The sequence below is a fragment of the Oncorhynchus gorbuscha genome, linkage group LG02 (assembly GCF_021184085.1).
Source record: "Oncorhynchus gorbuscha isolate QuinsamMale2020 ecotype Even-year linkage group LG02, OgorEven_v1.0, whole genome shotgun sequence".
NCBI classification, from domain to species: Eukaryota; Metazoa; Chordata; class Actinopteri; order Salmoniformes; family Salmonidae; genus Oncorhynchus; species Oncorhynchus gorbuscha.
Window position 1 is genome coordinate 4,415,950 of NC_060174.1, and position 21,599 is coordinate 4,437,548.

The window sequence follows — 21,599 nt, forward strand, 5'->3', positions numbered from 1 at the left end:
GGAGGTGTGTGGAGGGAGGGAGGGGTGTGGAGGGAGGGAGGTGTGTGGAGGGAGGGAGGGGTGTGGAAGGAGGGAGGGAGGGGTGTGGAAGGAGGGAGGGAGGGGTGTGGAGGGAGGGGAGTGGAGGGAGGGATGAGGAGGGAGGGGTGTGGAGGGAGGGAGGGGTGTGGAGGGAGGGAGGGGTGTGGAAGGAGGGAGGGGTGTGGAAGGAGGGAGGGGTGTGGAAGGAGGGAGGGGTGTGGAAAGAGGGAGGGGGGTGTGGAGGGAGGGGGTTTGTGGAGGGAGGGGGTGTGGAGGGAGGGGGTATGTGGAGGGAGGGGGTGTGGAGGGAGGGGGTATGAGGGAAGTCTGGCTCATTCTATGAAAGTAGAATCCCATGAAACCTGAGCCAGCTTCCTGACTGTCTACAGTAGCTTCCTGACTGTCTACAGTAGCTTCCTGACTGTCTACAGTAGCTTCCTGACTGTCTACAGTAGCTTGCTGACTGTCTACAGTAGCTTCCTGACTGTCTACAGTAGCTTGCTGACTGTCTACAGTAGCTTGCTGACTGTCTACAGTAGCTTGCTGACTGTCTACAGTAGCTTCCTGACTGTCTACAGTAGCTGTGTGTGTGTGTGTGTGTGTGTGTGTGTGTGTGTGTGTGTGTGTGTGTGTGTGTGTGTGTGTGTGTGTGTGTGTGTGTGTGTGTGTGTGTGTGTGTGTGTGTGTGTGTGTGTGTGTGTGTGTGTGTGTGTGTTCTCACCACATCACTAGCACTAGAGAAGTCATGGTTGAGCAGGCTCTCCAGGGCCATCCAGCGGACCGGCCTGTTCTCGTTGTCTCCCAGACAGTGGTAGTCCATAGGGAACAGGTCTCTGGACAGGGCGTTGTCACAGATCTTCACCTGCATGCTGTCGTCAATACTAGCAGGGAGGAGGGGAGAACAAGGTTAACCTTCTACAATAGACTTTATATGACACGCAGCGAATACAACGGGTGGTAGACTTCACTGTGAAATGCTTCGAGACCTTCCCTGCGATGTAGAGTAACAAAATAATTATATTGTAACAAGAGGAATAAAATAAAATATGCAAGAATGGAGCTATATACAGGAAGTACCAGATCAATGTGGAGCTATATACAGGAAGGACCAGATCAATGTGGAGCTATATACAGGAAGTACCAGTACCAGATCAATGTGGATCTATATACAGGAAGGACCAGATCAATGTGGAGCAATATACAGGAAGGACCAGATCAATGTGGAGCTATATACAGGAAGGACCAGTACCAGATCAATGTGGATCTATATACAGGAAGGACCAGATCAATGTGGAGCTATATACAGGAAGGACCAGTACCAGATCAATGTGGATCTATATACAGGAAGTACCAGATCAATGTGGAGCTATATACAGGAAGTACCAGATCAATGTGGAGCTATATACAGGAAGTACCAGTACCAGATCAATGTGGAGCTATAAACAGGAAGTACCAGATCAATGTGGATCTATATACAGGAAGTACCAGATCAATGTGGAGCTATATACAGGAAGTACCAGATCAATGTGGATCTATATACAGGAAGTACCAGATCAATGTGGAGCTATAAACAGGAAGTACCAGATCAATGTGGATCTATATACAGGAAGTACCAGATCAATGTGGAGCTATAAACAGGAAGTACCAGATCAATGTGGATCTATATACAGGAAGTACCAGATCAATGTGGAGCTATAAACAGGAAGTACCAGATCAATGTGGATCTATATACAGGAAGTACCAGATCAATGTGGATCTATATACAGGAAGTACCAGATCAATGTGGATCTATATACAGGAAGTACCAGATCAATGTGGAGCTATAAACAGGAAGTACCAGATCAATGTGGATCTATATACAGGAAGTACCAGATCAATGTGGATCTATATACAGGAAGTACCAGATCAATGTGGAGCTATAAACAGGAAGTACCAGATCAATGTGGATCTATATACAGGAAGTACCAGATCAATGTGGATCTATATACAGGAAGTACCAGATCAATGTGGAGCTATATACAGGAAGTACCAGATCAATGTGGAGCTATATACAGGAAGTACCAGATCAATGTGCAGCTATATACAGGAAGTACCAGATCAATGTGGATCTATATACAGGAAGTACCAGTACCAGATCAATGTGGAGCTATATACAGGAAGTACGAGATCAATGTGGAGCTATACACAGGAAGTACCAGATCAAAGTGGAGCTATACACAGGAAGTACCAGATCAAAGTGGAGCTATACACAGGAAGTACCAGATCAATGTGGAGCTATATACAGGAAGTACCAGTACCAGATCAATGTGGAGCTATATACAGGAAGTAACAGATCAATGTGGAGCTATATACAGGAAGTACCAGATCAATGTGGAGCTATTTACAGGAAGTACCAGATCAATGTGGAGCTATTTACAGGAAGTACCAGATCAATGTGGAGCTATATACAGGAATTACCTTATCAATGTGGAGCTATATACAGGAAGTACCAGATCAATGTGGAGCTATTTACAGGAAGTACCAGATCAATGTGGAGCTATATACAGGAAGTACCAGATCAATGTGGAGCTATATACAGGAAGTACCAGATCAATGTGGAGCTATATACAGGAAGTACCAGATCAATGTGGAGCTATATACAGGAAGTACCAGATCAATGTGGAGCTATATACAGGAAGTACCAGATCAATGTGGAGCTATATAAAGCACTAGGTAATTGAGGTAGATAGAGTGCATTCGGAAATTATTCAGACCCCTTGAGTTTTTCTACATTTTGTTACGTTACAACCTAAACATGATTCAATTGTTTTTTCCCCCTCCTCTAGCCACACACAATAACCACAATAAAATGGCAAAGCAAAAACAGGTTTTTGTGAAAATACAAACTGAAATATCACATTTACATTAGTATTCAGACCCTTCACTCTGTATGTTGTTGAGGCACCTTTGGCCGCGATTACAGCCTCGAGTCTTCTTTGCCTTTCAAGAATTTTAAAGTTTCTTCAAGTGCCGTCTCAAAAACCATCAAGCGCTATGATGAAACTGGCTCTCAAGAGGACCACCACAGGAAAGGAAGACCAAGAGGTACCTCTGCTTCAGAGGACAAGTTCATTAGAGTTACCAGCCTCAGAAATCGCAGCCCAAATAAATGCTTCACAGAGTTCAAGTAACAGACACATGTCAACATCAACTGTTCGGAGGAGACGGTGTGAATCAGGCCTTCATGGTCAAATTGCTGCAAAGAAACCACTACTAAAGGACACCGTTAAGAAGAAGAGACTTCCTTGGTGTCAAAAAACACAAGCAATGGACATTAGACCTGGTAGAAATCTGTCCATTGGTCTGATGAGTCCAAATTTGAGATTTTTGGTTCCAACCGCCGTGTCTTTGTGAGACGCAGAGTAAGTGAATGGATGCTCTCTGCATGTATGGTTCCCACCGTGAAGCATGGAGGAGGAGGTGTGATGGTGTTTTGCTGGTGACACTGTTGGTGATTTATTTAGAATTCAAGGCACAGCATTCTGCAGCAATACACCATCCCATCTGGTTTGCGCTAAATGGGACTAACATTTGTTTTTCAACAAGACAATGACCCAACACACCTTCACTCTATGTAAGGGCTATTTGACCAGGAAGGAGATTGGATGGAGTGCTGCATCAGATGACCTGGCCTCCACAATCACCCAACCTCAACCCAATTGAGTTGGTTTGTGATGAGTTGGACCGCAGAGTGAAGGAAAAGCAGCCAACAAGTGCTCAGCATATGTGGGAACTCCTTCAAGACTGTTGGAAAAGCATTCCAGGTGAAGCTGGTTGAGAGAATGCCAAGAGTGTCCAAAGCTGTCATCAAGGCAAAGGGTGGCTACTTTGAAGAATCTAAAATATATTTGGATTGGTTTAACACTTATTTGGTTACTACATGATTCCATGTGTTATTTCATAGTTTTGATGTCTTTACTATTATTCTACAACGTAGAAAATAGTAAAAACAATAGAAAAACCCTTGAATGAGTAGCTGTGTCCAAACTTCTGACTGGTACTGTATAAATTGTATGTGTCTTATTGATGTAGAGCCAGGAACGCAATTTTCATATTTGTATCATTCATAATGAATAAATGTAACTAAATTAAACAAAACTTTTGGGTAGAACTTTTCGCAGAATATACAAATCCATCAACACAACAATAGTTGATACTCAACATTTTCTGTAGGTTCAAAAAAAATGGTATATTAGCCCGAGAAGGGCCGTCATGAGATACTCACACACAGTTCCTGGAGGCCAGGTCTTTGTGGATGACCTCTCTTCTGGCCAGGTAGCTCATCCCGCATGCTATCTGTATTGCCATGTGGACTAAGTCCTGCTGGGAGATGGCCTAGAGAGGGAGGAGAGAAAATAAGCACTTATACATACATATTACACACACACACACACACACACACACACACACACACACACACACACACACACACACACACACACACACACACACACACACACACACACACACACACACACACACACACACACACACACACACACACACAGATGGAGAGCAAGAGACACCGAGAGAAAGACGAATCAAATTGTATTTGTCACATACACATGGTTAGCAGATGTTAATGCAGGTGTAGTGAAATGCGTGTGCTTCTAGTTCCCAACAGTGCAGTAATATCTAACAAGTAATCTAACAGTTCCCCAACAACTACCTAATACACACAAATATAAAGGGATGAATGAGAATATGTACATGTAAGTATATGAATGAGAGAAAGAGAGAAAGTCAGAGACTGAGAGAGAGAGAACGAAAGTAGATATTCAGAGGACTAGCCTGGTTGGTGAGCTTTTAAATCATTACAATTCCACCACACTGAGATTAAACCACCCCTACAGAGATTAAACCACCCCTACAGAGAATAAACCACCCCTACAGAGAATAAACCACCACCCCTACAGAGAATAAACCACCCCTACAGAGAATAAACCACCACCCCTACAGAGAATAAACCACCACCCCTACAGAGAATAAACCACCACCCCTACAGAGAATAAACCACCACCCCTACAGAGAATAAACCACCACCCCTACAGAGAATAAACCACCACCCCTACAGAGAATAAACCACCACCCCTACAGAGAATAAACCACCACCCCTACAGAGAATAAACCACCACCCCTACAGAGAATAAACCACCACTCCTACAGAGAATAAACCACCACTCCTACAGAGAATAAACCACCCCTACAGAGAATAAACCACCACCCCTACAGAGAATAAACCACCACCCCTACAGAGAATAAACCACCACTCCTACAGAGAATAAACCACCACTCCTACAGAGAATAAACCACCACTCCTACAGAGAATAAACCACCACTCCTACAGAGAATAAACCACCCCTACAGAGAATAAACCACCCCTACAGAGAATAAACCACCCCTACAGAGAATAAACCACCACTCCTACAGAGAATAAACCACCACTCCTACAGAGAATAAACCACCCCTACAGAGAATAAACCACCCCTACAGAGAATAAACCACCACCCCTACAGAGAATACACCACTCCTACAGAGAATAAACCACCCCTACCGAGAATAAACCACCACCCCTACCGAGAATAAACCACCACCCCTACTGAGAATAAACCACCCCTACAGAGAATAAACCACCACTCCTACAGAGAATAAACCACCACCCCTACAGAGAATAAACCACCACCCCTACAGAGATAGAAAAGCACATCCCTGCACTTGGACTTATCGAGGAGGGTTTTTGAAACACTAAAGATTAGCTACCTTCTTGAGGCTATGATGTTTTACAGACAGGGAAGGGGCCAATGGTCTGTTTAGGAGGGTGCCCCTGAGACAAGCCTGAATGACCCCTGGATAGTACAGCAAAACAGATGCTGTGTCCCAAGTGGCACCCTATTCCCTACATAGTGCATTGCTTCTGACCAGGACCCATATGCTTTGGTCAAAAGTAATGCACTACGCAGGCAATAGGCTGTCACGATGTGTAGTGTGACAAGAGGAAACAGTCTGCTTCACGACCATCCTACTATCCGTCTGATTAGCCTGGATGGCTTGACATCGGAGTTGAGACATAGCTTAGCATAACGGTGTGTACATTAACAGCAGACCAGGACTAACTACTGTAGCTTAGCATAGCGGTGTGTACATTAACAGCAGACCAGGACTATCTACTGTAGCTTAGCCTAGCGGTGTGTACATTAACAGCAGACCAGGACTAACTACTGTAGCTTAGCATAGCGGTGTGTACATTAACAGCAGACCAGGACTAACTACTGTAGCTTAGCATAGCGGTGTGTACATTAACAGCAGACCAGGACTAACTACTGTAGCTTAGCATAGCGGCGTGTACATTAACAGCAGACCAGGACTAACTACTGTAGCTTAGCATAGCAGCGTGTACATTAACAGCAGACCAGGACTAACTACTGTAGCTTAGCCTAGCGGTGTGTACATTAACAGCAGACCAGGACTAACTACTGTAGCTTAGCATAGCGGTGTGTACATTAACAGCAGACCAGGAATAACTACTGTAGCTTAGCATAGCAGCGTGTACATTAACAGCAGACCAGGACTAACTACTGTAGCTTAGCATAGCGGCGTGTACATTAACAGCAGACCAGGACTAACTACTGTAGCTTAGCATAGCGGTGTGTACATTAACAGCAGACCAGGACTAACTACTGTAGCTTAGCATAGCGGTGTGTACATTAACAGCAGACCAGGACTAACTACTGTAGCTTAGCCTAGCGGTGTGTACATTAACAGCAGACCAGGACTAACTACTGTAGCTTAGCATAGCGGTGTGTACATTAACAGCAGACCAGGACTAACTACTGTAGCTTAGCATAGCGGTGTGTACATTAACAGCAGACCAGGACTAACTACTGTAGCTTAGCATAGCGGTGTGTACATTAACAGCAGACCAGGACTAACTACTGTAGCTTAGCATAGCGGTGTGTACATTAACAGCAGACCAGGACTAACTACTGTAGCTTAGCATAGCGGTGTGTACATTAACAGCAGACCAGGACTAACTACTGTAGCTTAGCCTAGCGGTGTGTACATTAACAGCAGACCAGGACTAACTACTGTAGCTTAGCATAGCGGTGTGTACATTAACAGCAGACCAGGACTAACTACTGTAGCTTAGCATAGCGGTGTGTACATTAACAGCAGACCAGGACTAACTACTGTAGCTTAGCATAGCGGTGTGTACATTAACAGCAGACCAGGACTAACTACTGTAGCTTAGCATAGCGGTGTGTACATTAACAGCAGACCAGGACTAACTACTGTAGCTTAGCATAGCGGTGTGTACATTAACAGCAGACCAGGACTAACTACTGTAGCTTAGCATAGCGGTGTGTACATTAACAGCAGACCAGGACTAACTACTGTAGCTTAGCATAGCGGTGTGTACATTAACAGCAGACCAGGACTAACTACTGTAGCTTAGCATAGCGGTGTGTACATTAACAGCAGACCAGGACTAACTACTGTAGCTTAGCATAGCGGTGTGTACATTAACAGCAGACCAGGACTAACTACTGTAGCTTAGCATAGCGGTGTGTACATTAACAGCAGACCAGGACTAACTACTGTAGCTTAGCATAGCGGTGTGTACATTAACAGCAGACCAGGACTAACTACTGTAGCTTAGCATAGCGGTGTGTACATTAACAGCAGACCAGGACTAACTACTGTAGCTTAGCATAGCGGTGTGTACATTAACAGCAGACCAGGACTAACTACTGTAGCTTAGCATAGCGGTGTGTACATTAACAGCAGACCAGGACTAACTACTGTAGCTTAGCATAGCGGTGTGTACATTAACAGCAGACCAGGACTAACTACTGTAGCTTAGCATAACGGTGTGTACATTAACAGCAGACCAGGACTAACTACTGTAGCTTAGCATAGCGGTGTGTACATTAACAGCAGACCAGGACTAACTACTGTAGCTTAGCCTAGCGGTGTGTACATTAACAGCAGACCAGGACTAACTACTGTAGCTTAGCCTAACGGTGTGTACATTAACAGCAGACCAGGACTAACTACTGTAGCTTAGCATAGCGGTGTGTACATTAACAGCAGACCAGGACTAACTACTGTAGCTTAGCCTAGCGGTGTGTACATTAACAGCAGACCAGGACTAACTACTGTAGCTTAGCATAGCAGCGTGTACATTAACAGCAGACCAGGACTAACTACTGTAGCTTAGCATAGCGGTGTGTACATTAACAGCAGACCAGGACTAACTACTGTAGCTTAGCATAGCGGTGTGTACATTAACAGCAGACCAGGACTAACTACTGTAGCTTAGCATAACGGTGTGTACATTAACAGCAGACCAGGACTAACTACTGTAGCTTAGCATAGCGGTGTGTACATTAACAGCAGACCAGGACTAACTACTGTAGCTTAGCCTAGCGGTGTGTACATTAACAGCAGACCAGGACTAACTACTGTAGCTTAGCCTAACGGTGTGTACATTAACAGCAGACCAGGACTAACTACTGTAGCTTAGCATAGCGGTGTGTACATTAACAGCAGACCAGGACTAACTACTGTAGCTTAGCCTAGCGGTGTGTACATTAACAGCAGACCAGGACTAACTACTGTAGCTTAGCATAGCAGCGTGTACATTAACAGCAGACCAGGACTAACTACTGTAGCTTAGCATAGCGGATGTCTATGTACATAAACATCTCGTGCTTCACTTAGAAAAAGAACAGACAGCTATCAGATGACACAGATGTGTTAATGCCCTGCAGAGAGGGGTGGGTGTATGTTAATGCCCTGCAGAGAGGAGGTGTGTGTGTTAATACCCTGTAGAGAGGGATGTGTGTGTGTGTGTGTGTTAATACCCTGTAGAGAGGGGTGTGTGTGTGTGTGTTAATACCCTGTAGAGAGGGGTGTGTCTGTTAATACCCTGTAGAGAGGGGTGTGTGTGTTAATACCCTGTAGAGAGGTGTGTGTGTGAGGTGTGTGTGTGTTAATACCCTGTAGAGAGGGGGGGTGTGTGTGTTAATACCCTGCAGAGAAGAGGTGTGTGTGTTAATACCCTGCAGAGGGGTGTGTGTGTGTGTTAATACCCTGTAGAGAGGGGTGTGTGTGTTAATACCCTGTAGAGAGGGGTGTGTGTGTGAGGTGTGTGTGTGTTAATACCCTGTAGAGAGGGGTGTGTGTGTGAGGTGTGTGTGTGTTAATACCCTGTAGAGAGGGGGGTGTGTGTTAATACCCTGCAGAGAAGAGGTGTGTGTGTTAATACCTTGCAGAGGGGTGTGTGTGTGTTAATACCCTGTAGAGAGGAGGTGTGTGTGTGTGTGTTAATGCCCTGCAGAGAGGGGTGTGTGTGTTAATGCCCTGCAGAGAGGGGTGTGTGTGTTAATGCCCTGCAGAGAGGGGTGTGTGTGTTAATACCCTGCAGAGAGGGGTGTGTGTGTTAATTCCCTGCAGAGAGGAGGTGTGTGTGTTAATGCCCTGCAGAGAGGGGTGTGTGTGTTAATACCCTGTAGAGGGGTGTGTGTGTGTGTTAGTACCCTGTAGAGAGGGGTGTGTGTGTTATAATACCCTGTAGAGGGGTGTGTGTGTGTGTTAATACCCTGTACATTTACATTTAAGGCATTTAGCAGACGCTCTTATAGAGAGGGGTGTGTGTGTTAATACCCTGCAGAGAGGGGTGTGTGTGTGTGTGTTAATACCCTGTAGAGAGGGGTGTGTGTGTTAATGCCCTGTAGAGAGGAGGTGTGTGTGTTAATACCCTGCAGAGAGGGGTGTGTGTGTTAATACCCTGCAGAAAGAGGTGTGTGTGTTAATACCCTGCAGAGAGGGGTGTGTGTGTTAATACCCTGCAGAGAGAGGTGTGTGTGTTAATACCCTGTAGAGAGGTGTGTGTGTGTTAATACCCTGTAGAGAGGGGTGTGTGTGTTAATGCCCTGCAGAGAGGAGGTGTGTGTGTGTGTTAATTCTCTGCAGAGAGGAGGTGTGTGTGTGTGTTAATTCTCTGCAGAGAGGAGGTGTGTGTGTGTGTTAATTCCCTGCAGAGAGGAGGTGTGTTAATACCCTGTAGAGGAGGTGTGTGTGTGTTAATACCCTGTAGAGGAGGTGTGTGTGTTAATACCCTGCAGAGGGGAGGTGTGTTAATACCCTGCAGAGGGGAGGTGTGTTAATACCCTGTAGAGAGGGGTGTGTGTGTTAATACCCTGCAGAGAGGGGTGTGTGTGTTAATACCCTGTAGAGGGGTGTGTGTGTGTTAGTACCCTGTAGAGAGGGGTGTGTGTGTTAATGCCCTGTAGAGAGGAGGTGTGTGTGTTAATACCCTGCAGAGAGGGGTGTGTGTGTTAATACCCTGCAGAGAGAGGTGTGTGTGTTAATACCCTGCAGAGAGGGGTGTGTGTGTTAATACCCTGCAGAGAGAGGTGTGTGTGTTAATACCCTGTAGAGAGGTGTGTGTGTGTTAATACCCTGTAGAGAGGGGTGTGTGTGTTAATGCCCTGCAGAGAGGAGGTGTGTGTGTGTGTTAATTCTCTGTAGAGAGGGGTGTGTGTGTTAATGCCCTGTAGAGAGGAGGTGTGTGTGTTAATACCCTGCAGAGAGGGGTGTGTGTGTTAATACCCTGCAGAAAGAGGTGTGTGTGTTAATACCCTGCAGAGAGGGGTGTGTGTGTTAATACCCTGCAGAGAGAGGTGTGTGTGTTAATACCCTGTAGAGAGGTGTGTGTGTGTTAATACCCTGTAGAGAGGGGTGTGTGTGTTAATGCCCTGCAGAGAGGAGGTGTGTGTGTGTGTTAATTCTCTGCAGAGAGGAGGTGTGTGTGTGTGTTAATTCTCTGCAGAGAGGAGGTGTGTGTGTGTAATTCCCTGCAGAGAGGAGGTGTGTTAATACCCTGTAGAGGAGGTGTGTGTGTGTTAATACCCTGTAGAGGAGGTGTGTGTGTTAATACCCTGCAGAGGGGAGGTGTGTTAATACCCTGCAGAGGGGAGGTGTGTTAATACCCTGTAGAGAGGGGTGTGTGTGTTAATACCCTGCAGAGAGGGGTGTGTGTGTTAATACCCTGTAGAGGGGTGTGTGTGTGTTAGTACCCTGTAGAGAGGGGTGTGTGTGTTAATGCCCTGTAGAGAGGAGGTGTGTGTGTTAATACCCTGCAGAGAGGGGTGTGTGTGTTAATACCCTGCAGAGAGAGGTGTGTGTGTTAATACCCTGCAGAGAGGGGTGTGTGTGTTAATACCCTGCAGAGAGAGGTGTGTGTGTTAATACCCTGTAGAGAGGTGTGTGTGTGTTAATGCCCTGTAGAGAGGTGTGTGTGTGTTAATACCCTGTAGAGAGGGGTGTGTGTGTTAATGCCCTGCAGAGAGGAGGTGTGTGTGTGTGTTAATTCTCTGCAGAGAGGAGGTGTGTGTGTGTGTTAATTCTCTGCAGAGAGGAGGTGTGTGTGTGTGTTAATTCCCTGCAGAGAGGAGGTGTGTTAATACCCTGTAGAGGAGGTGTGTGTGTGTTAATACCCTGTAGAGGAGGTGTGTGTGTTAATACCCTGCAGAGAGGAGGTGTGTTAATACCCTGCAGAGGGGAGGTGTGTTAATACCCTGTAGAGAGGGGTGTGTGTGTTAATACCCTGCAGAGAGGGGTGTGTGTGTTAATACCCTGTAGAGAGGGGTGTGTGTGTTAATACCCTGTAGAGAGGGGTGTGTGTGTTAATACCCTGCAGAGAGGGGTGTGTGTGTTAATACCCTGTAGAGAGGAGGTGTGTGTGTGAGGTGTGTGTATGTTATTACCCTGTAGAGAGGGGTGTGTGTGTTAATACCCTGCAGAGAGGAGTGTGTGTGTGTGTGTGTGTGTGCTAATACCCTGTAGAGAGGGGTGTGTGTGTTAATACCCTGTAGAGAGGAGAAGTGTGTGAGGTGTGTGTGTTAATACCCTGTAGAGAGGAGGTGTGTGTGAGGTGTGTGTGTTAATACCCTGCAGAGAGGAGGTGTGTGTGAGGTGTGTGTGTTAATACCCTGTAGAGAGGGGTGTGTGTGTTAATACCCTGCAGAGAGGAGGTGTGTGTGTGAGGTGTGTGTATGTTAATACCCTGTAGAGAGGGGTGTGTGTGTTAATACCCTGCAGAGAGGAGGTGTGTGTGTGTTAATACCCTGTAGAGGGGTGTGTGTGTGTTAATACCCTGTAGAGGTGTGTGTGTGTGTGTGTGTTAATACCCTGCAGAGAGGAGGTGTGTGTGAGGTGTGTGTATGTTATTACCCTGTAGAGAGGGGTGTGTGTGTTAATACCCTGTAGAGAGGAGGTGTGTGTGAGGTGTGTGTGTTAATACCCTGCAGAGAGGAGGTGTGTGTGTTAATACCCTGTAGAGAGGGATGTGTGTGTTAATACCCTGCAGAGAGGTGTGTGTGTGAGGTGTGTGTATGTTAATACCCTGTAGAGAGGGGTGTGTGTGTTAATACCCTGCAGAGAGGAGGTGTGTGTGTGTGTGTGTTAATACCCTGTAGAGGGGTGTGTGTGTGTTAATACCCTGTAGAGGTGTGTGTGTGTGTTAATACCCTGCAGAGAGGAGGTGTGTGTGTTAATACCCTGTAGAGAGGGGTGTGTGTGTTAATACCCTGCAGAGAGGATGTGTGTGTGTGAGGTGTGTGTATGTTAATACCCTGTAGAGAGGGGTGTGTGTGTTAATACCCTGCAGAGAGGAGATGTGTGTGTATATATACTGGGATATACTATCTGACTAGGTATATATATATATATATATATTTATATACTGGGATATACTATCTGACTAGGTATATATATATATATATTTATATTTATATACTGGGATATACTATCTGACTAGGTATATATATATACACATATATACTGGGATATACTATCTGACTAGGTATATATATATATATATATATATATATATATATATATATACTGGGATATACTATCTGACTAGGTATATATATATATATTTATATACTGGGATATACTATCTGACTAGGTATATATATATATATATATATATATACTGGGATATACTATCTGACTAGGTATATATATATATATATATACTGGGATATACTATCTGACTAGGTATATATATATATATATATACTGGGATATACTATCTGACTAGGTATATATATATATATATATACATATATACTGGGATATACTATCTGACTAGGTATATATATATATATATACTGGGATATACTATCTGACTAGGTATATATATATATATATATACATATATACTGGGATATACTATCTGACTAGGTATATATATATACTGGGATATACTATCTGACTAGGTATATATATATATATATATACATATATACTGGGATATACTATCTGACCAGGCGGCGGTACACTGGCGGGATGACTGTGGTACACTGGCGGGATGACTGTGGTATACTGGCTGGATGACTGTGGTACACTGGCGGGATGACGGCGGTACACTGGCGGGATGTACACTGCGGTACACTGGCGGGATGACGGCGGTACACTGGCGGGATGAGGGCGGTACACTGGCGGGATGACTGTGGTACACTGGCGGGATGACTGCGGTACACTGGCGGGATGACGGCGGTACACTGGCGGGATGACGGCGGTACACTGGCGGGATGACTGTGGTACACTGGCGGGATGACTGTGGTACACTGGCGGGATGACTGTGGTATACTGGCGGGATGACTGTGGTACACTGGCGGGATGACTGTAGTATACTGGCGGGATGACTGTGGTATACTGGCGGGATGACTGTAGTACAAATAAATGTAGGACAATGGTGGGATGACTGTAGTACAATGGCAGGACAATGGTGGGATGACTGTAGTACAATGGTAGGACAATGGTGGGATGACTGTAGTACAATGGTGGGATAACTGTAGTACAATGGCAGGACAATGGTGGGATTACTGTAGTACAACAGCAGTACAGTACGATGACAGGACGACGGTAGGATGACAGTAGGCTGGAGCCAGGGTTAGGATAATGGTAGGATAGCCATAGAACGGTAGGATGACAGTAGGATGACAGTACGAGGGTTGATAACAGGAGCCGACGGTAGGATGACAGTAGGCTGGAGCCAGGGTTAGGATAATGGTAGGATAGCCATAGAACGGTAGGATGACAGTAGGATGACAGTAGGCTGGAGCCAGGGTTAGGATAATGGTAGGATAGCCATAGAACGGTAGGATGACAGTAGGATGACAGTAGGCTGGAGCCAGGGTTAGGATAATGGTAGGATAGCCATAGAACGGTAGGATGACAGTCCTTCTGTAGCTCAGTGTGGTCCTTCTGTAGCTCAGTTGGTAGAGCATGGCGCTTGTAACGCCAGGGTAGTGGGTTCGATCCCCGGGACCACCCATACGTAGAATGTATGCACACATGACTGTAAGTCGCTTTGGATAAAAGCGTCTGCTAAATAGCATATATTATTATTATTATATTACAGTAGGCCGGAGCCAGGGTTCGGGGCTCACCTGTGGGTTGTTGGCCTCGGCCAGCTTGCACTGTCTCAGGAACAGTTTGAGGTTACCCCAGTCCATATAGGGCAGTAGTACCATAGGCTTCTCTCCTTCCTCTGTACACACATGACAGATGGGGAGCAGGTTCCTGGAGGACAGGACAACTGGGACGTTAATAGGAAATAGGTAGGAGAGACAGGGAGGGAAAATACTGCACATATCAACTAGTCTATCTGATAATAGAAGAGAGAGAGCAAGATAACACACTACTACAATGACACGGAGCCAGGTGTTTCTGGGGGGGGGGGCAAGATAACACACTACTAACAATGACACAGATCCAGGTGTTTCTGGGAGGGGGCAAGATAACACACTACTAGAATGACACAGATCCAGGTGTTAGCCTCGGTATTGAGAAAGGCCGCCGTAGGCAGACCTGGCTCTCAAGAGAAGACAGACTATGTGCTCACTGCCCACAAAATGAGGTGGGAACTGAGCTGCACTTCCTACCCTCCTACCCAATGTATGACTATATTAGAGACACATATTTCCCTCAGATTACACAGACCCACAAAGAATTCAAAAACAAACAAACTCCCATGTCTACAGGGTGACATCACAGTGTGACATCACAGCAGCAAGATTTGTGACCTGTTGCCATAAGAAAAGGGCAACCAGTTAAGAACAAACACCATTGTAAATACAACCCATATTTATGTTTATTGATTTTCCCTTTTGTACTTTAACTATTTGTACACCATTACAACACTGTGTATATATATATATATATATATATATATATATATATATATATATATATATAGTGCCTTGCGAAAGTATTCGGCCCCCTTGAACTTTGCGACCTTTTGCCACATTTCAGGCTTCAAATATAAAGATATAAAACTGTATTTTTTTGTGAAGAATCAACAACAAGTGGGACACAATCATGAAGTGGAACGACATTTATTGGATATTTCAAACTTTTTTAACAAATCAAAAACTGAAAAATTGGGCGTGCAAAATTATGGAAGCATAACACACTGACTTCCTGTCTGGCATCACACGTCAAAATAAACAAACAAGGAAGCTAGGGGCTATATTCAATGTGCGGGACAAAATTGAGGCTATGATAAAGAAGTTGGAGCTCTTCTCTGTCTGCATTAACAAGAGGACTGGCCACCCCACATATGCTCTCTCTAATTCTCTCTTTCTTTCTCTCTCTCGGAGGACCTGAGCCCTAGGACCGTGCCCCAGGACTACCTGACATGATGACTCCTTGCTGTCCCCAGTCCACCTGGCCATGCTGCTGCTCCAGTTTCAACTGTTCTGCCTTATTATTATTGGACCATGCTGGTCATTTATGAACATTTGAACATCTTGGCCATGTTCTGTTATAATCTCCACCCGGCACAGCCAGAAGAGGACTGGCCACCCCACATAGCCTGGTTCCTCTCTAGGTTTCTTCCTAGGTTCTGGCCTTTCTAGGGAGTTTTTCCTAGCCACCGTGCTTCTACACCTGCATTGCTTGCTGTTTGGGGTTTTAGGCTGGGTTTCTGTACAGCACTTTGAGATATCAGCTGATGTACGAAGGGCTTTATAAATAAATTTTATTTGATCTGACAACACACAGGTCTTTCCATCATTGTATGATTTTTTTGTGTAAATGAACTCAAACTTACGGACAATGTCAAATGTGATATTGTGAAGCACCTGAGTGAGTTGGGTGAGCAAACGGACGACACAAACAACTGGATTCGTTATCCCTTTCATGCCCTGGCTCTAGTCCACGTACCAATATCTGAACAAGAGAGACTCATCGAAATCGCTACAAGCGGTTCTGTGAAATGTTTATTTAAAATCTCTTAGCCAGATTTCTGGATTGGGCTGCGCTCAGAGTATCCCGTCTTGGCAAATCGCGCTGTTAAGACACTGATGCCCTTTTGCAACCACGTGCCTATGTGAGAGTGGATTCTCGGCCCTCACAAGCATGAAAATTAAATACAGGCACAGACTGTGGGTGGGAAAATGATTTAAGACTGAGACTCTCTCCAATACAACCCAACATTGTAGAGTTATGTGCATCCTTTCAAGCACACCCTTCTCATTAACTTGCGAGTTATTTGCAATTTTTGATGAACAAATCAGGTTTTATATGTAAGATGGTTAAATAAAGAGCTAAATGATTGATTATTATTATATTATTATCTGTGCCCTGGTCCTATAAGAGCTCTTGGTCACTTCCCACGAGCCGGTTGTGACAAACTCACACTCATTCTTATGTTTAATGAATGTATTGTATAGTGTGTGTGGCTGACCCTGGTGCTAGAGGCGGTACAGCTGACCCTGGTGCTAGAGGCGGTACAGCTGACCCTGGTGCTAGAGGGGGTACAGCTGACCCTGGTGCTAGAGGCGGTACAGCTGACCCTGGTGCTAGAGGCGGTACAGCTGACCCTGGTGCTAGAGGCGGTACAGCTGACCCTGGTGCTAGAGGGGGTACAGCTGACCCTGGTGCTAGAGGCGGTACAGCTGACCCTGGTGCTAGAGGCGGTACAGCTGACCCTGGTGCTAGAGGGGGTACAGCTGACCCTGGTGCTAGAGGGGGTACAGCTGACCCTGGTGCTAGAGGGGGTACAGCTGACCCTGGTGCTAGAGGGGTACAGCTGACCCTGGTGCTAGAGGGGTACAGCTGACCCTGGTGCTAGAGGGGTACAGCTGACCCTGGTGCTAGAGGCGGTACAGCTGACCCTGGTGCTAGAGGGGTACAGCTGACCCTGGTGCTAGAGGGGGTACAGCTGACCCTGGTGCTAGAGGCGGTACAGCTGACCCTGGTGCTAGAGGCGGTACAGCTGACCCTGGTGCTAGAGGCGGTACAGCTGACCCTGGTGCTAGAGGCGGTACAGCTGACCCTGGTGCTAGAGGGGGTACGGCAGCTGGAGGTTGAATGTTTGAAGGGACTATAAAACATTTGGGAATCACTGGTCTATGGTACAGAAACAGCAGGTGTCCTGTGATTTCAGGCATCCATCTGATCCTGTTGTGATGATTTGATCTGATCGATTACCTGTGATGAAGTCCTCGTAGTTTACAGCTCTCCGTAAGCATCATGGTCACCTGCACCTCAGATGCATGGTCTAACGAACGAGAGAAGAGAGTGAAAAGAGAGAAGGGCAAAAAAGGAGAAGACGAGAGACTCAAGTTTAGTCGTAGAAATTCCACAGAGCATAAATCTGGGGATACGTTGCGGTTTTTTAAAGAACACTCAAAACTTAAGTTTTGGAAAGCAACCCCAGAAAAAAACAGTCCGTAGATAACCCGTAGCTAACTTGTGTAAGAGCCGTCTAAACCTTCTTGGCCAAGCTGAGCCATGAACATTCCTCCTGACCAAATCAAACACAATATAATTTATTTTTTAAAGGTCATGTCACGGTCTAACAGCCCTCTTGACAACACCATTCTATATTCTCCTAGAACAGCGCCAGTCAGTGCTTTCCTGTGAGCGTTATATATCATCTTTAGTTGGAAACAGGGAGACGCTCGATTGACCCTTGCCAACCTGCACAGAAGCCCAAGACCTGGGTTCTATCAGTATTTACAATCTTTCAATATATTTCCCAATTGGCTCTAGTCTGCCTGTAGTGTCAGAGGGACGGGGTTTGAACCCTCATTCTATTGGTTCCGTTGTGCCGGCTAAGTTCAATAAAGCCCAGATAAAAGTATTTGAAATGATTTTGAATACTATTCGAACCCATATCTGCAGAGGGTCGTGCTAAATCTGGGAGAGAGGGAGTGGCCCTCTTTGGAAGCAGGCATGCTTCCTGCCCTCGGGGTCTGCCGGGAGGAAGAGGAGGAGGACAAAGCAGGACCCGGGTATGGTTGGCATGGGGGTGGGCACATTGTTCATGGTCTGGTACCCACCCTGGATAAACATGGAATTGCTAGAGGAGCTAGAGGGCAAAGGTCAGCTGGGAGGGACACGTGAACCCGAGACCGTCTGTGGGGAAGAGAGACTGTGTGAACTGTGGTTTTAACTGGTTACCTGTTCGTCAACCTGCCACGTGCTCACTGTACGGGGCAGTGGCGCACCGCAAAACATACACTTGTGCATTGATAACATTTTCTGGCACCTCGAATCACGCAACCCCCTGCCCTTTGTTGAGTTTTCGAGAGGAGTCAAGTGGTCAAAGAGGTGAGAGTTTGCCTTACCCCATCTAACCCTGGCTCATAGCCTTGGGTTAACCTTGTGGTCTAATTTAATAGGTATAAGAGGATAGCCCATCTAAGAGCTGTTTTCTCAGCATCACCAGCAGATACAATGCAGACCACTCACATGCTGAGGAAAGAATGAGGTGATATCTGTTTGGTGGGAAATTCAAACCATCAGCTAGTATATAGAGGTAAGACAGACATAAACAGGAGAATGAATGGGTTGCATACAGTGATGGGGGAATGAATGACTGCGTACCTTTTACAGTCTTCACAAAGCACTGCTTCTCCTTGGCCGGGTCCTTCTCGTCCAACAGAACACCGTGGAAAATGCGGCCAAACGTTCCTGTGAAAGAACAGCACATCTTTTATTAGAGGAAAAGTGCCTCTATAAATGTCTCACTACTGGTGTCCCCCAGGGCCCTGTAATAGGCACTCTCCTGTTCTCACTACTGGTGTCCTCCTGTTCTCCCTACTGGTGTCCCCCAGGGCCCTGTAATAGGCCCTCTCCTGTTCTCACTACTGGTGTCCACAGGGCCCTGTACTAGGCCCTCTCCTGTTCTCACTACTGGTGTCCCCCAGGGCTCTGCACTAGGTCCTCTATAATGTCCTAAACTAATAGCCTATACAGAAATGTTATGGTATGTTGGCTCAAAAAAAAGCCCAATTTATAAAGTCCCATGTTTACCACATTCTTGCCGTGAAAAGCCTTTTATACCTCTCGTGCACATGCCTGAAATTGTGGAAGTAGACATGAGCCGATGTGGTTAGGTCTATTTTTATAAATCCATTGAATGAACACCATCACAAAGAAATTATTAATTTGTTTTAGGCAAGTCCTAAGAAATAGAAGACTATTTTATACTAAATTTATTTTCAAAAGAATAGACTGGCATATTTGGTGTGCAGCCTATATGCTAAACGGCTGAGCCGTGCGCATTAAAGCAATAGTTATTTTATTAATTTAACACACTTAGGCTACCCTGATCAAAATCAACACATTTTTTATCGTAACCAAAGAATATAAATTAAATGAAACAGAACAAAATACAAAATATTTCCCCCCCAAAACAACTTGCGTCAAGGCGACACGTGGAATCGCTGTCATATAAAGCAATTTTAGAAAACAGAGCCCAAGCTCATGCTTTTCTGATCCACGTTTCAATCCCTTTCCTACCCTCACTCCCCTTTGTTAGGGAACAGGCGTAGGGTCTTACATTGAAGGTATCTTCATCATGATATTGATAGAAAATAACAGCAATCTATATTTCGTGTTCATATTTCACAACCTCCACAGACTTTAGGTGTTGCCTTTACACGATCGAGCCAAAAATAATAGGCCTAGACTTGATTTAGGCTACATTACAGCACGCTAAATGTTTCTGATCGGTGATAGATGAGCAAACGAATAGATGAGCTATACCACCTCTTATTTGTCCAGGCAGAGAATTAACCAAATATACAGACGGAGATTCAGGGAAACAAAAATCACATTGATTGATTAAGACGAGTTACATGTCTTTTTGTCAGGAGTAGGGTACTTAGCAAAAATAATCAACTTGTATTGACGACCAAATATTCTGATCAGTGATAATGAATGACCCAACCAGACAAGATGATCACGAGCAGCACTCACCTCAATGTAGCTAACATTTATACAGCCTGATTTGTAGCCTAATCAATATCCAAATGGGAGATTTAGTGGAGAGAAAAATAATAATAATAATCTGACATAGATTGATTTATCAAGCCGAGTTCCCACAGTTATCTCGAAGCAGCGCGGTTATCTCGAAGCAGCACGGTTATCTCGAAGCAGCGCGGTTATCTCGAAGCAGCACGGTTATCTCGAAGCAGCACGGTTATCTCGAAGCAGCGCGGTTATCTCGAAGCAGCGCGGTTATCTCAAAGCAGCGCGGTTATCTCAAAGCAGCGCGGTTATATCAAAGCAGCGCGGTTATCTCGAAGCAGCGCGGTTATCTCGAAGCAGCGCGGTTATCTCGAAGCAGCGCGGTTATCTCGAAGCAGCGCGGTTATCTCAAAGCAGCGCGGTTATCTCGAAGCAGAGCGGTTATCTCGAAGCAGCGCGGTTATCTCGAAGCAGCACGGTTATCTCGAAGCAGCACGGTTATCACAAAGCAGCGCGGTTATCTCGAAGCAGCGCGGTTATCTCGAAGCAGCGCGGTTATCTCGAAGCAGCGCGGTTATCTCGAAGCAGCACGGTTATCTCGAAGCAGCACGGTTATCTCGAAGCAGCGCGAAACAGTGCTGAAATATACGGAATAAAAATATTTAAAAAGGCAACATGCAACAATTTCAAGGATTTTACAGAGTTACAGTACATAAGGAAATCTGTCAATTTAAATTAATTTATTAAGCTCTAATCTATGGATTTCACATGACTGGGCAGGGGTGCAGCCATGGGAGGGCCAATGAGGGCAGGGGTGCAGCCATGGTAGGGCATAGTCCCACTCACTGGGGAGCCAGGCCCAGCCAATTAGAATGCGTTTTTACCCACAGGTCAAGAAGCCCAATGTGGAGGTCCTGGACTGGCGTGGTTACACGTGGTCTGCGGTTGTGAGACCGGTTGGAAGTACTGTCAAATTCTCTAAAATTAGAATAAGTAGTACAGTATGTCCACGATTCAATTATTTGGCAACAGCTCTGGTGGACATTCCTGCGATCAGGACACTCCCTCAAAGTTGAGACATAGGCTGTACTGTGTTGTGTGACAAAACAGTCCATTTTAGAGGAGCCATATATTGTCCCCAGCACAAGGTGCACCTGTTTAATGATCATGCTGTTTACATCAGCTTATTGATATGACACAACTGTCAATGTGGATGGATGATCGTGGCAAAGACAAAAATGCTCACCAAGAGGGATGGA

The 21,599-nt window shown here is 45.5% G+C and overlaps 1 pseudogene; it reads right to left on the reverse strand.

Moving 5' to 3' along the window:
* The window catches only part of LOC123996400, a 165,312-nt pseudogene that overhangs the window by 24,046 nt on the left and 119,667 nt on the right, over positions 1–21,599 (reverse strand).